This window comes from Mus caroli, unplaced genomic scaffold (assembly GCF_978045245.1).
Source record: "Mus caroli unplaced genomic scaffold, Mus_caroli_1 scaffold_10, whole genome shotgun sequence".
Taxonomy (NCBI): Eukaryota; Metazoa; Chordata; class Mammalia; order Rodentia; family Muridae; genus Mus; species Mus caroli.
This window is the reverse complement of record NW_028227265.1, coordinates 90658439-90671652: the sequence shown is the minus strand read 5'-3', so window position 1 is coordinate 90671652 and position 13214 is coordinate 90658439. Positions and strand designations below refer to the sequence as shown.

Below are 13214 nucleotides of genomic sequence, written 5' to 3'. Positions count from 1 at the left end.
AAATTCTCAAAATTTTCAGTAATGCTATACTCAAGCATATTAATTTTAGGAAACTTTTGGCCTATTGTTTTAAATGGTTTGGCTTTTACAGGAGAAGAAGATATCATGAAAACTATGTAGAAGGCTACAGAATAAAAATTCTGAGTGCAATAGGTCAGAACTCTCAGTAGAAGATGTTGCCATATATCTCTGATGTTTACAAAGTTAATGCATTTTTATCAAATATTTCAGAGATATATTAGAATTTGATGTCATTTATATATTTTATGTGATCTCTGTCCTGGTTGTGTTCGGTTATGAGCTCACCAACTGTGCCATCTCCTAATACAGTAAAGAAGAACACAGAGGAACTCTGCTATGGATATGGCCATGAAAGTGATCCTTCCTCCTTGGACATAGATGATCCACCATCTTGAGAGACCTGATGGACAAAAATCTGTAACCATTTTAATTTCTTTCATGTATTTATGGATTAGAACTATGAGCCAGGTTAATCAAAATTATCCTTGGATACTCATGGTTTAAATCACCCTCAGCTGTTAGCGCTGTTTTGTAAGGTTATGGAACTTTCAGGAAGTGGGGTCAGGCTATGGCAATAGGCCACTGGGAAAGATCTTTAGTGGTCCACTTTCCCTACCTACATCCTTTCTTGAACTCTGCTTCTGGGTCTATCATGACTATTTCTGAGAGGAAGGCTTACCTCTGTCCTCATTTGGGTTCATGTTGAGGAGTAGCTGTGTGGACTTACTATTGCTTCTGTGAATCATCTTAGTGTGTCTCTTCTTTGGATATGATATTTTTTGTTTGAGGAAGTAGTTTCAGTTGAATATAGTTTGTATGGAAAACTATAGCAATTTGGTTATATCTAAATGTAATTTACATAGTAAAATTTCTTTCTTTGCTCATTATACATAGCTTTATGCATATGATTTATATTATTTTGGGGGCCTTTTCCTCCACATACTGCTTGAACGATAATGCGTTCAGTCATTGTGGCATCATTACTGTCATCTATGAGGAATAGTAGAGATTAAAATGCAAATCCCATTGCCTTATTTAAAGTATCCCTTCCTCCCTACAGGGCATATTCAGAAGGAAATGGGCTAGGTAGCCATCAGATTGGGTTCTTTCCCTTCCATTACTATTTCTCACCTGCTTGGAATGGTTCCTATTCAAATTTCCTTTATACAAGAATGTTTCTGAACACTAAAATTAAACTATGGATTTTTTTCTCATAGAAGTCATTTTAAAAGGAAATTCTTTCCCCAACTATCAGGACATGATCAAGCTGCATGTTATCAGTGTCTGATCCATACCTGCTAGTGTTCTCACCTTGGCAGGTCTCCTGTGGCTTATAGCAGTCACACATCACTGTATTATCAGAAATCACAGCAAACATTTTACAAGTCATGCATAGATAGGCTACTGTATTTTAGAGATCACCAAAATATTTTTCTTCAGATTTCAGGTTGATTTAAGAGATAAAGTGATGCTTTTGATAGAGAAGTACCAAAGATGGTCAACATATTATCAGATCTCAAGGTAAATGGGAGGACAATCTCAGCAAGGAGTCACACTTTTTTTTTAAATTCAAAGCTTTAGTTTGGGTATTATTTTTTTAAAAATCAATTTCTCTGAGATCTAAATATATATACCTATACAAATGTTAAATTTCCCACAATGTCATATTTTCTAGAACTAAAAATGCCCATACTATTTTCTTTTTTTATGTATTATGTCTGATTATAAAGGAAATAGAAACTACAGTGGTGTATATAAAGGTTTAAAGGGGTAGAAGAAATTTCTGTTACACAAGACATAAGCATGAGTATTTTGAAGTTTGACATCCAGCTTTTTCTCTCTGATTTTTTAAACATTGTTGAGATTAGAGTGGTGGTAAAGATTTACTGTAATATTTACAGTAAATATAAAGTCAGCATTGGTTCTTGTGTAAAATCTTATAGACATTCTAATGGATATAAAAGCTATACACTGTAAATGAGCTTGAAATTATCCTTATTTATCCACTTCAGATTATATGTGTTATTTTTAGAATTTTCAATGCAACAGGTATGAATGATCTTTGGTAAAACCTTCTCTTTTAAAGAGTAGTGAAAAAGGAGTAGATCTGGGGAAAAGTGAGGGGAGGGGAGGGACTAGGTGGAATGGAGGGAGGGAAAACTATGGTTGGATGTAATATAAGAGAAAAGATTTGAATTTCCCTGATGATTAAGGATGTTCAACATTTTTTCAGGTGATTCTCAGCCATTTGATATTCCTCAGTTGAGAATTCTTTGTTTAGCTCTGTGCCCCATTTTAAAATGGGGTCATTTGGTTTTCTGGAGTCTATCTTCTTGAGTTCTTTATATATATTGGATATTAGTACCCTATCTGATTTAGGATTGGTAAAGATCCTTTCCCAATCTGTTGGTGGCCTGAGACTGCCCCATCCAGTGGTCCATCTGATAATCAGCTACCAAACCTGGACACTATTGCATGTGCCAGCAAGATTTTGCTGAAAGGACCCTGATATAGCTGTCTCTTGTGAGGCTATGCTAGTGTCTGGCAAACACAGAAGTGGATGCTCACAGTCAGCTATTGGATGGAACAGAGGGCTCCCAATGGAAGAGCTAGAGAAAGTACCCAAGTTGCTGAAGGGGTCTGCAACCCTATAGGTAGAACAACAATATGAACTAACCAGTACCCCCAGAGCTCATGTCTCTAGCTGCATATGTAGCAGAAGATGGCCTAGTCGGCCATCATTGGGAAGAGAGGCCCCTTGGTCTTGCAAACTTTATATGCCCCAGTACAGGGGAACATCAGGGCCAAGAAGTGGGAGTGGGTGGGTAGGGGAGCGGGGGAGGGGTATAGGGGACTTTTGGGATAGCATTTGAAATGTCAGTGAAGTAAATACCTAATAAAAAAATGGAAAAAAGAGAAAAGAATAATTAATTTTAAGAAGAGCACTTCTTTGACATGTTTTCAAGTATATAGTTGTTTCAACAACTTTGAATATTATTTGTTTTAATCTATGTGTATCTGTGTGGGGTGGAAGAGGGGAGTGTCAGGGTAAGTACGGGTGTGTACCATGTGAATGTGTGTTGACATCAATGAGTGAGTGCTGGTACACATAAAACTCATGAAGAGATTGGTGGATAACTTCAGATGTCTGTTCTTGTTTTCCTCTTTGTTTGAGACAAAGTCTGTTGTCCATTGCTGTGTATTCCAGGCTATTTGGCCCAATAGCTTCTTGGAGTCTTTTGTCTTGCCTCAAATCTCCATATAGGAGGCCTGGGATAAAGATTTCTGTTTCTTTGCCCTGATTTATGTGAGGTCTGGGGATTTGAGTTCAGGTTCAGCATTGTTTTCAATACTGTTAGACTAGCCAAAATACCAGGTAGTTAATTTCAGTTTAATAGGGGCTCTATGTCATAGGAGAGTTTGAAAGTCATTTTAGAGTCACTAGGAAGAATTTCTTAGTCCTTCCATATCATACAGTTCAATTTGATTTCTAACATTCCTGGAAAACATGAGGATTAAATACTAAAATATGGCCTCCACTCTCACCCCTTCCCGTCGGTGCGGAGCTTGGCTTCGAGCAGTGCTCAGCCTGCTGCAGCTTGGATGTGTGCTTGGGACAAGTGCTCCGCTCCTCAGCTTGAGATGGATAGCCGCTACACCAGCGCCACGGGCATCGGGGATTTGAACCAGCTGCGTGCGGCCATCCCCGCCACACGAGTGGAGTTGTCCGTGTCCTGCAGTTTGGAAGAACTGACGTGATCGATAATACTTTGAATCCTGATTTGGTAAGAAAATTTATTCTGGATTATTTCTTTGAAGAAAGAGAGAATCTTCGTTTTGACTTATATGATGTTGATTCAAAGAGTCCCGACTTGTCCAAACATGACTTTCTGGGACAAGTGTTTTGTACATTGGGGGAGATTGTTGGTTCACAGGGAAGTCTCCTGGAAAAGCCAATAGTAGGAATTCCAGGCAGGAAATGTGAACAATCATACTGACGGCAGAGGAGCTAAACTGCTGCAGGGATGCTGTCTTGATGCAGTTCTGTGCAAACACATTGGATAAGAAGGATTTCTTTGGGAAGTCAGATTCTTTCCTTTTATTGGAAGCAATGAGGATGGTAGCTTTACAATTTGTCACAAGACAGAAATGGTCAAAAACACTCTAAATCCTGTGTGGCAAACGTTCAAGATCTCAGTGCGAGCATTGTGCAACGGGGACTATGACAGAACAATCAAGGTAGAAGTGTATGACTGTGACCGAGATGGGAGTCATGATTTCATTGGAGAATTCACAACAAGCTATCGGGAGCTCGCAAGAGAACAGTTACAATTCAATGTCTATTAGGCATCAAAAAGAAAGGAAAAAAGAAAACATACACTAACCTTATGAACAGTAACCTTATTGTCCTTCTTGGTAGAAACAGAAGTCTCCTTCCTGGACTATATTAAAGCAGGAATGCAGATCAACTTCGCGGTGGCCATTGATTTTTACAGCATCAAATGGAAACCCTGCCCAGCCGACTTCTCTCCACTACATGAACCCTTACCAACTGAATGCCTATGGAATGGCACTGAAGGCTGTAGGAGAAATCATTCAAGATTATGACAGCGAAAAGACGTTCCCAGCCCTGGGTTTTGGTGCAAAGCTGCCTCCAGATGGAAGAATATCTCACGAGTTTGCCTTGAATGGCAACTCTCAGAATCCTTACTGTGACGGCATTGAAGGTGTCATGGAAGCTTACTATAGAAGTCTGAAGTCTGTCCAGTTGTACGGGCCAACCAACTTTGCTCCCGTAATAAACCATGTAGCAAGATACACATCCTCTGTAAAAGATGGCTCCCAGTACGTTGTGCTCCTCATTGTGATGGACAGTGTCATTTCAGATATGGCGCAAACTAAAGAATCCATAGTTAAAGCCTCAAAGCCTCCCATGTCAATAATAATAGTAGGTGTGGGACCTGCAGAATTTGATGCAATGGTTGAATTGGATGGAGATGATGTAAGAGTTTCCTCCAGAGGAAAATATGCTGAAAGAGACATTGTACAGTTTGTGCCATTCAGGGATTATATTGACAGAAGTGGAAACCACATACTCAGCATGATGAGACTGGCCAAAGATGTCTTAGCTGAGATTCCCGAGCAGTTCCTTTCCTACGTGAGAGCCAGAGGAATCAAGCCATCACCGGCGCCCCTGCCGTACACCCCTCCTACACACGTGCTGCAGACACAAATATGACCACACCCAGATGCTGATGTCCCTCACACGCCAGTCGGAACTGCGAAGCCTGTGCTTTGATCCTGGTGCTCTGCTTTGAACCAGGGAATGAGCCACTTTCTCAGTTTGGTTTCAGCAGTCCTGGAAAATGTGCTTTCTTGGATCCAAAACTAATTCTTTTCCTAAACCAAAACTGTAAATAGGGTTGTTGCATGAGCAACCGGGAAATTGTTTAAGATGCTTGCCGCAAAGTAGAGATGTCTCCTCTATATTTTGAATATTTTTGTTTTGTTCTCGACAGAATAGTAAATTTCCAATATACTATTGGGAAAAAGCACAAGCTACATTTTTAACACAAATGTGGTCCTTGACTGCTACATATATAGGCCAGCAGTCTCTGTGTCGATGTTTACACATTACTACTTTTTAAATTTCAATACTTTTATAGCTGTTCTTAAGAGTAAGTTTTAAATATTGAACCTTTGTCTTCTAAATTGTAATATCTATAATCACAGGAGCAATATCTCTTTGAATGAATGTCTAGACATTCATGGTATGAGTAAGGGAAGAGAAGGAATTAGAATCTACTTAGTGATTAATGTCCATTTTGTCCAGCAGTAGGAGTTTCAACTTATAAACAGATGTGGCCCTGTAATATGCATTTTTTTTCATGGACTTCGGGTTTAAATTTAGACTGCAGTCAATTTATCCTTAAATGCCAACTAGAAGCAATGAACAGGCAAGCATCATAAACTGTTAATGCACAGAATATACTTTGTATAAAAACCACCATCCTTATAACACTATGATTTAGTGTGTAAAAACAAGACTATATAACTCCAAACCATGTAGCAGGTGTAGTGAACTTTGTATTCAGTTATATCCTGTCTAGATAATTTGATTCAAAGGGATACTGACTCTCTTGCTTGGGATTTATGTTCTCACCCTTCCATCTTGCCTTCACGGGTTGCACAGGCTGGAGTCTCTTGTGAATTCTCAGTTCAACGTACACAACCCTGTGACTTAGCACACAACACGTTTGTGAAATAAACTCATTCCTCTGCCCCAACCTGCCTATTTGTAAAATAACCTATCTCACTACCCTGACCTGCCTGCTCACAACCAATTCTAAATAGTTTTCAATGTACAGTTTTTATACGAATTATAGTTTTGTGAAGTTATGTCTACATTTCTTTAGAACAAATGGCCTTAAATTCTCACAGAATTCCTGGAAATGATTGTGAATTGCCTTCAAAATATAGAAATGTGGATTTATTTGTTGTTCTTTTTTGTGTCAACAGTGTGACTGCTTTCTAACCTCTCTGCCTCCCCCTCTTTGCTACTTGGATTATTCCTATTGTGTGTGCTCTTGCCACAACTTGGCCTATGGTGACTTTTATAAGCATGGGACTGTTTTCCTGGAGAATATGCATAATCCTCATAGCTAACAGAGTCACAGTTACATAACTGTGATGTGAATTGTCCATTTTAAGTACCTATTAAAACATTTAAAAGGAAAAAAATTAAAATATTATAGACAAAGCACCTATGCAAATGTTAATGTAGTCTTCATTAATGCCACATTATTCAGAAAGCATTTTTATAGGATAAGTTCCTGTGTCAAATGTCTATTCTAGTTTAGCCAATCTGTTATCTAGGACAGTTACTGTACCATGTTTATACAGTTATTACAGGAATACTCGTTCCTATATAAATGCAGGGAGAAACAGAAGTCTATCCTGTCACTACAGCACTATGAGTGTTTTTAGTGTTAATTGAGGCTAGCAACAGCTGATTAGTCATATGAGTAATGACTCATCATGGTAATTCTGAAACTATGATGTATTCACCATGCACACCTGCACAATGAGCCTGCTGACTGATGCCATGTATTATCTGATGATAACCTAAGAGCCAATAATAAAAATTCTCCAAAAGTCATAATTGACACAGATTCTTTACTATGTGACTGCTTGAAGAACTCATGAGGGACAGTGGTCTGTTTAGTTTATGAAAGTAAATCATATTCCCTGTCTACTCATAATGTGTTAAAATGGAAATCACATTTGGTTTGATCTGCAGATTTAACTCCTTACTATTGGTGCATGTCACCTACAAAAGATTTCTAGTGGATCAACCATGTTTTTAACATTTATAAATGATACTATTGGACAAAAAGATTTTTCTACTATTATCTTTTCTCCATGTTACTACTTCTTAATTTTCATTTCAGCAAAAGATATCCATGGAGATCTTAAATTCTGTACAAGGTCACTCACAGAATAAGGAGATCCAAGCTAACTAATGGTCTCCTTCTTCATTGTCATTGGATACTTAAAAATTTAACAAGCTACAATCCATATAATCAGAGAGAGTATGTATGAATGGAGGGAGCAGGGCTGAATAGGGAGGATAAAATGAGGAGGGGAAGTGGAAGAAAAGAGGTAGGCGAGGGAGGGAATGAATACAGGGATAGACAGTTAATATAAGTCCATTTGAAGGGCTCAATGGAAACTCAATACAATAAATACCTCTTCAAATATAGACAATAGGTACTTCTTAAAATATATACATATATGATGTGGACCTAAATGAAGTTGCCAAATAATGGGAGACAGAGCCCCAAATGGGTATCTCTCATCGTTGAATACCAGGAATGGGTTGTATCTAATTGAGTTGTTGTCCAAGAAAACCCATGGAAATACAAAAGTAATGTAGGTTATGGCCAAGGCTATTGAGTGCTCTCTTCTTACTGATAGTAAAGTCCTATTGCTGAAGACAATACCTACACAACTCACAAGACATGGAAAAGTTGTGCTGGTGCCTACCTAGAGCCTATATGCACACAGACTAGTGTTCATAGTGCCAGGAAGTATAGTACTACTAAAGGAGAAAGGTAAACATCAATCATGCTACAAACCCTTCAATCTACCATGTTGGCCTGCCTGCAGGATACATTGGTACAATAGTTGTATAAAGCTTGTGGAACCAACCAGCAAAGATTGGATTTAAGGTCTACTTCACTAAGTTGGAACCCTTTACCTGATATGCTCAAGAACCCAAGGCAAAACTAAATTCCACTACTCTTCTAAATGAATTTAAGCAATAAAGTTGCTCTTAATGATATTCTACTATACTCATAGATCAGTGTCTTGTTCAGCCATCATTAGCAAAACCTCGGGTAGCAATGAGAATAAATACAGAGACCTACAGCCAGTAATACATAGAGTAGGAAAATTGGAATATTATGTCCTAAATGGGATGTCTCCATCAAATACAGAATTCAGGAAGGACTCTACAGAAGAGGGGGGCAGGAAGAGTATAAGATCCAGGAATGATAGAGGACAGCAAGGAAACCACAGCATGACTGACATACATATGAACTTATGGAAACCCAGGCAGTGTGTACAAAGCCCACACAGTTCTGTACCAGATGAGGTCCTAGAACTGAAAGAAATGGATGCATGGCCTACCTCTATCCCAGAAACTTTCTCCAATTCATAACCACTTGCAAATGAAATTTAGTTCTTTTCCAAGGAAAAGAACGCACCGGGGAAACAAACTATTCTTAAGGGTAGCTGCATGCCCAGCAGTAGATGTCCAACACAAAATGAACTCAGGCGTGGATTGCTAAGAAGCCACTGTCTTTAGAGCTGCCAGTCTAGGACCTTTCATGAACACTAAGGAATATTCAATTAAAGAAAAAGACCTGATGAAGGAGAGATGAGGGGTTGAAAAGGTCACCCAAGCATCTTGTCAGTATATTCAAATAAACAAAACATAGGCTCAGTTTTCATATAAACATTCACATGAAATCCAGAGGGCAGAGAAAGCACAGTTTATTTAGGTAATGGGTTTATCAATGAAACAGTATTATTTTCACAAACAAAACTGTAATGCTTAGCTTGATGTCAATGCTACTTAGCTTTCCTTTACAGTTTGATAAAAGAATACAAACATTATGGAAGTTAAAATAATTTATTATTTTTCTTTCAGAGCAGTGACTCTGAAATCATGTTAATTATTCAAGAACAGGAATTATTCAAGAACAGGATTCTGGTGGTTTTTTTTTTAATGAGTTAATAGCTATGTAATGAAGACTCTAATAGTATCGCTGGATCTGTTTAGTTGTTCTCATTTGTCCAGTGATATGATAATCATTATTATAAAGTTGTACTGACACTTCTGTATACCAAAAGATCATTATAAAGAGTACTTTATAAGACCTCTTTATTTTATTTCATATCAATATTATGTTGACTGTCCAAAAGTTACCAAGGAGATTCAATTTTGGACTCATTTAAAATTTCCCCAGCGTTTTCCTGGCTACCTGCTCCTGGAGTCTCTTGAAGATCAGTACAGTAATTATCTCATTGTTCTTTAAACATTCATTGTGAAAGAGATATGTATTCAAGGGAAAATAAAACAGCTATTTAAATAAGTTGAGATTGTTTTTTAGATCACCTGGCAAAATCTCCTTGAGTTGATATAGGACAAAGCTATCTATAACAAAGGTTATGCCATGCCTTACCAAAGTCCTAGTAGCAAATCCATCATCTGAGCATAATATTCTTTTATTATTATTATTATTATTATTATTATTATTATTATTGTATGTAAGCACACTGTAGCTGTTTTTAGACACTCCAGAAGAGGGCATCAGATATTTTGTTACGGATGGTTGCGAGCCACCATGTGGTTGCTGGGATTTGAATTCAGGACCTTTGGAAGAAAAGTCGGCGCTCTTAACCGCTGAGCTATCTCTCCAGCCCTCGAGCATAATATTCTTATTTTTCCCTTTTATATTGTGTGCAGTGAATCATCCCTAGAATCCCAGAATTTTGGATGCAGAAGCAAGAAGAAAATAAGCCCGAGCTATATAATGAAACTCTGTCTCAAAGCAATAACAGCAATACCAAGAAAGACTATAAAAACCAAACCAAGCAACAGCACTAAAAAAATGAACATTTAAAAAGATTTTCTGTTTTCTAAAGAGCATTTATGAATATTTTATAAATTATTTTCATCAAATGTACTTTGGTTGTTATTTCTGGAATACAAATAATACTAACTTCTTTTCTTGCAGTCCAGGAATTTCTTCCGACTTCTGTTTTTGTTGTTGTTGTTGTTTTTGTTTGCTTTTGTTTTGTTTGTTTTTGCTCTGTTTCATTTGTTTTTTGCTTGGTTTTGTCAGGTATTTGGTAATGGTATTTTCTTAGATATTTAAATTTTTATTGAACACGACTGCTCTTCTGAAAGTCCAAAGTTCAAATCCCAGCAACCACAAGGTGGCTCACAACCACCCATAATGGATCTGATGCCTTCTTCTGGTGCGTAGGAAGACAGCTACAGTGTATTTAAATATAATAAATAAATAAATTAAATTTTTATTGAAAACTCAAAGCTGGCTTATTTTTGAATATTTTCTTTTTTTAATTTTTATTGGTTATTTTATATATTTACATTTCAAATGCTATTCCCCTTCCCAGTTTCCCCTCCATAAGCCCCCTATCCCCTTATCACCTCATTTCCTTTATGAGGGTGTTCCCCCATCTGCCCATCTACTCCTGCCTCAGCAGCCTTCAACAGTAAATTAAAGTGACAATGTCCCTGCCATTCTGTACTCACAGACTGCCATATCCAAGAACAGGTTACTGCGATCTCCAAAGGCCCTGATTGCTGTGTCAGAATCTGTAAGGGGGAAGAGCAGAGGGAAGGGAATGAGGACCAGATGAATGGTCATGCAGAAAGGGATAAACCTATATTTTTAAAAGGAGGCGTCAACCTCCACAATAATGACATGGATTGAAGCATGGGCAAGAGCACTTATAGCAAGTCAAGTTTCTTTCTTTCTTTTTTTATTACATATTTTCCTCAATTACATTTCCAATGCTATCCCAAAAGTCCCCCATTACCCCCCCCCACTTCCCTACCTACCCATTCCCATTCTTTTGGTCCTGGCATTCCCCTGTATTGGGGCGTATAAAGTTTGCAAGTCCAATGGGCCCCTCTTTCAAGTGATGGCCGACTAGGCCATCTTTCGATACATATGCAGCTAGAGACAAGAGCTCCGGGGTACTGGTTAGTTCATCATGTTGTTCCAACTATAGGGTTACAGATCCCTTTAACTCCTTGGGTACTTTCTATAGCTTCTCCCATTGGGAGCCCTGTGATCCATCCAATAGCTGACTGTGAGCATCCACTTCTGTGTTTGCTCGGCCCCGGCATGGTCTCACAAGAGACAGCTATATTTGGGTCCTTTCAGCAAAATCTTGCTAGTGTATGCAATGGTGTCAGCGTTTGGAAGCTGATTATGGGATGGATCACTGGATATGGCAGTCTCTAGATGGTCCATCCTTTCATCACAGCTCCAAACTCTGTCTCTGTAACTCCTTCCATGGGTGTTTTGTTCCCAATTCTAAGAAGGGGCACAGTGTCCACACTTTGGTCTTCATTCTTCTTGAGTTTCATGCGTTTAGCAAATTGTATCTTATATCTTGGGTATGCTAAGTTTTGGGCTAATATCCACTTATCAGTGAATACATTTTGTGTGAGTTCCTTTGTGATTGTGTTACCTCACTCAAGATGATGCCCTCCAGGTCCATCCATTTGGCTAGGAATTTCATAAATTCATTCTTTTTAATAGCTGAGTAGTACTCCATTGTGTAAATGTACCATAATTTCTGTATCCATTCCTCTGTTGAGGGGCATCTGGGTTCTTTCCAGCTTCTGGCTATTATAAATAAGGCTGCTATGAACATAGTGGAGCATGTGTCCTTCTTACCGGTTGGGACATCTTCTGGATATATGCCCAGGAGAGGTATTGCTGGATCCTCTGGTAGTACTATGTCCAATTTTCTGAGGAACCGCCAGACTGATTTCCAGAGTGGTTGTACAAGCTTGCAATCCCACCAGTATCTGCTGTCACCTGAATTTTTGATCTTAGCCATTCTGACTGGTGTGAGGTGGAATCTCAGGGTTGTTTTGATTTGCATTTCCCTGAGTAAGGACGTTGAACATTTTTTCAGGTGCTTCTCTGTCATTCGGTATTCCTCAGGTGAGAATTCTTTGTTCAGTTCTGAGCCCCATTTTTAATGGGGTTATTTGATTTTCTGGAGTCCACCTTCTTGAGTTCTTTATATATATTGGATATTAGTCCCTTATCTGATTTATGAGAGGTAAAGATCCTTTCCCAATCTGTTGGTGGTCTTTTTGTCTTATTGATGGTATCTTTTGCCTTGCAGAAGCTTTGCACTTTCATGAGGTCCCACTTGCAATTCTCGATCTTACAGCACAAGCCATTGCTGTTCTATTCAAGAATTTTTCCCCTGTGCCCATATCTTCAATGCTTTCCCCCACTTTCTCCTCTATAAGTTTCAGTGTCTCTGGTTTTATGTGAAGTTCCTTGATCCACTTAGATTTGACATTAGTACAAGGAGATAAGAATGGATCAATTCACATTCTTCTACATGATAACAACCAGTTGTGTCAGCACCATTGGTTGAAAATGCTGTTTTTCTTCCACTGGATGGTTTTGGCTCCCTTGTCGAAGATCAAGTGACCATAGGTGTGTGGGTTCATTTCTGGGTCTTCAATTCTATTCCATTGGTCTATTTGTCTGTCACTATACCAGTACCATGCAGTTTTTTATCACAATTGCTCTGTAGTAAAGCTTTAGGTCCGGCATGGTGATTCCACCAGAGGTTCTTTTATCCTTGAGAAGAGTTTTTGCTATCCTAGGTTTTTTGTTATTCCAGATGAATTTGCAGATTGCACTTTCTAATTCATTGAAGAATTGAGTTAGAATTTTGATGGGGATTGCACTGAATCTGTAGATTGCTTTTGGCAAGATAGCCATTTTTACAATGTTGATCCTGCCAATCCATGAGCATGGGAGATCTTTCATCTTCTGAGATTTCTATAATTTCTGACTTCAGAGACTTGAAGTTTTTATTATACAGATTTTCACTTCCTT

General features: G+C 38.4%; 1 pseudogene; it reads left to right on the top strand.

Moving 5' to 3' along the window:
* The first annotated feature begins 4390 nt into the window (after positions 1–4390).
* LOC110300653 (copine-8 pseudogene) lies at positions 4391–5321 on the top strand (annotated as a pseudogene).
* Positions 5322–13214: the final 7893 nt, after the last annotated feature.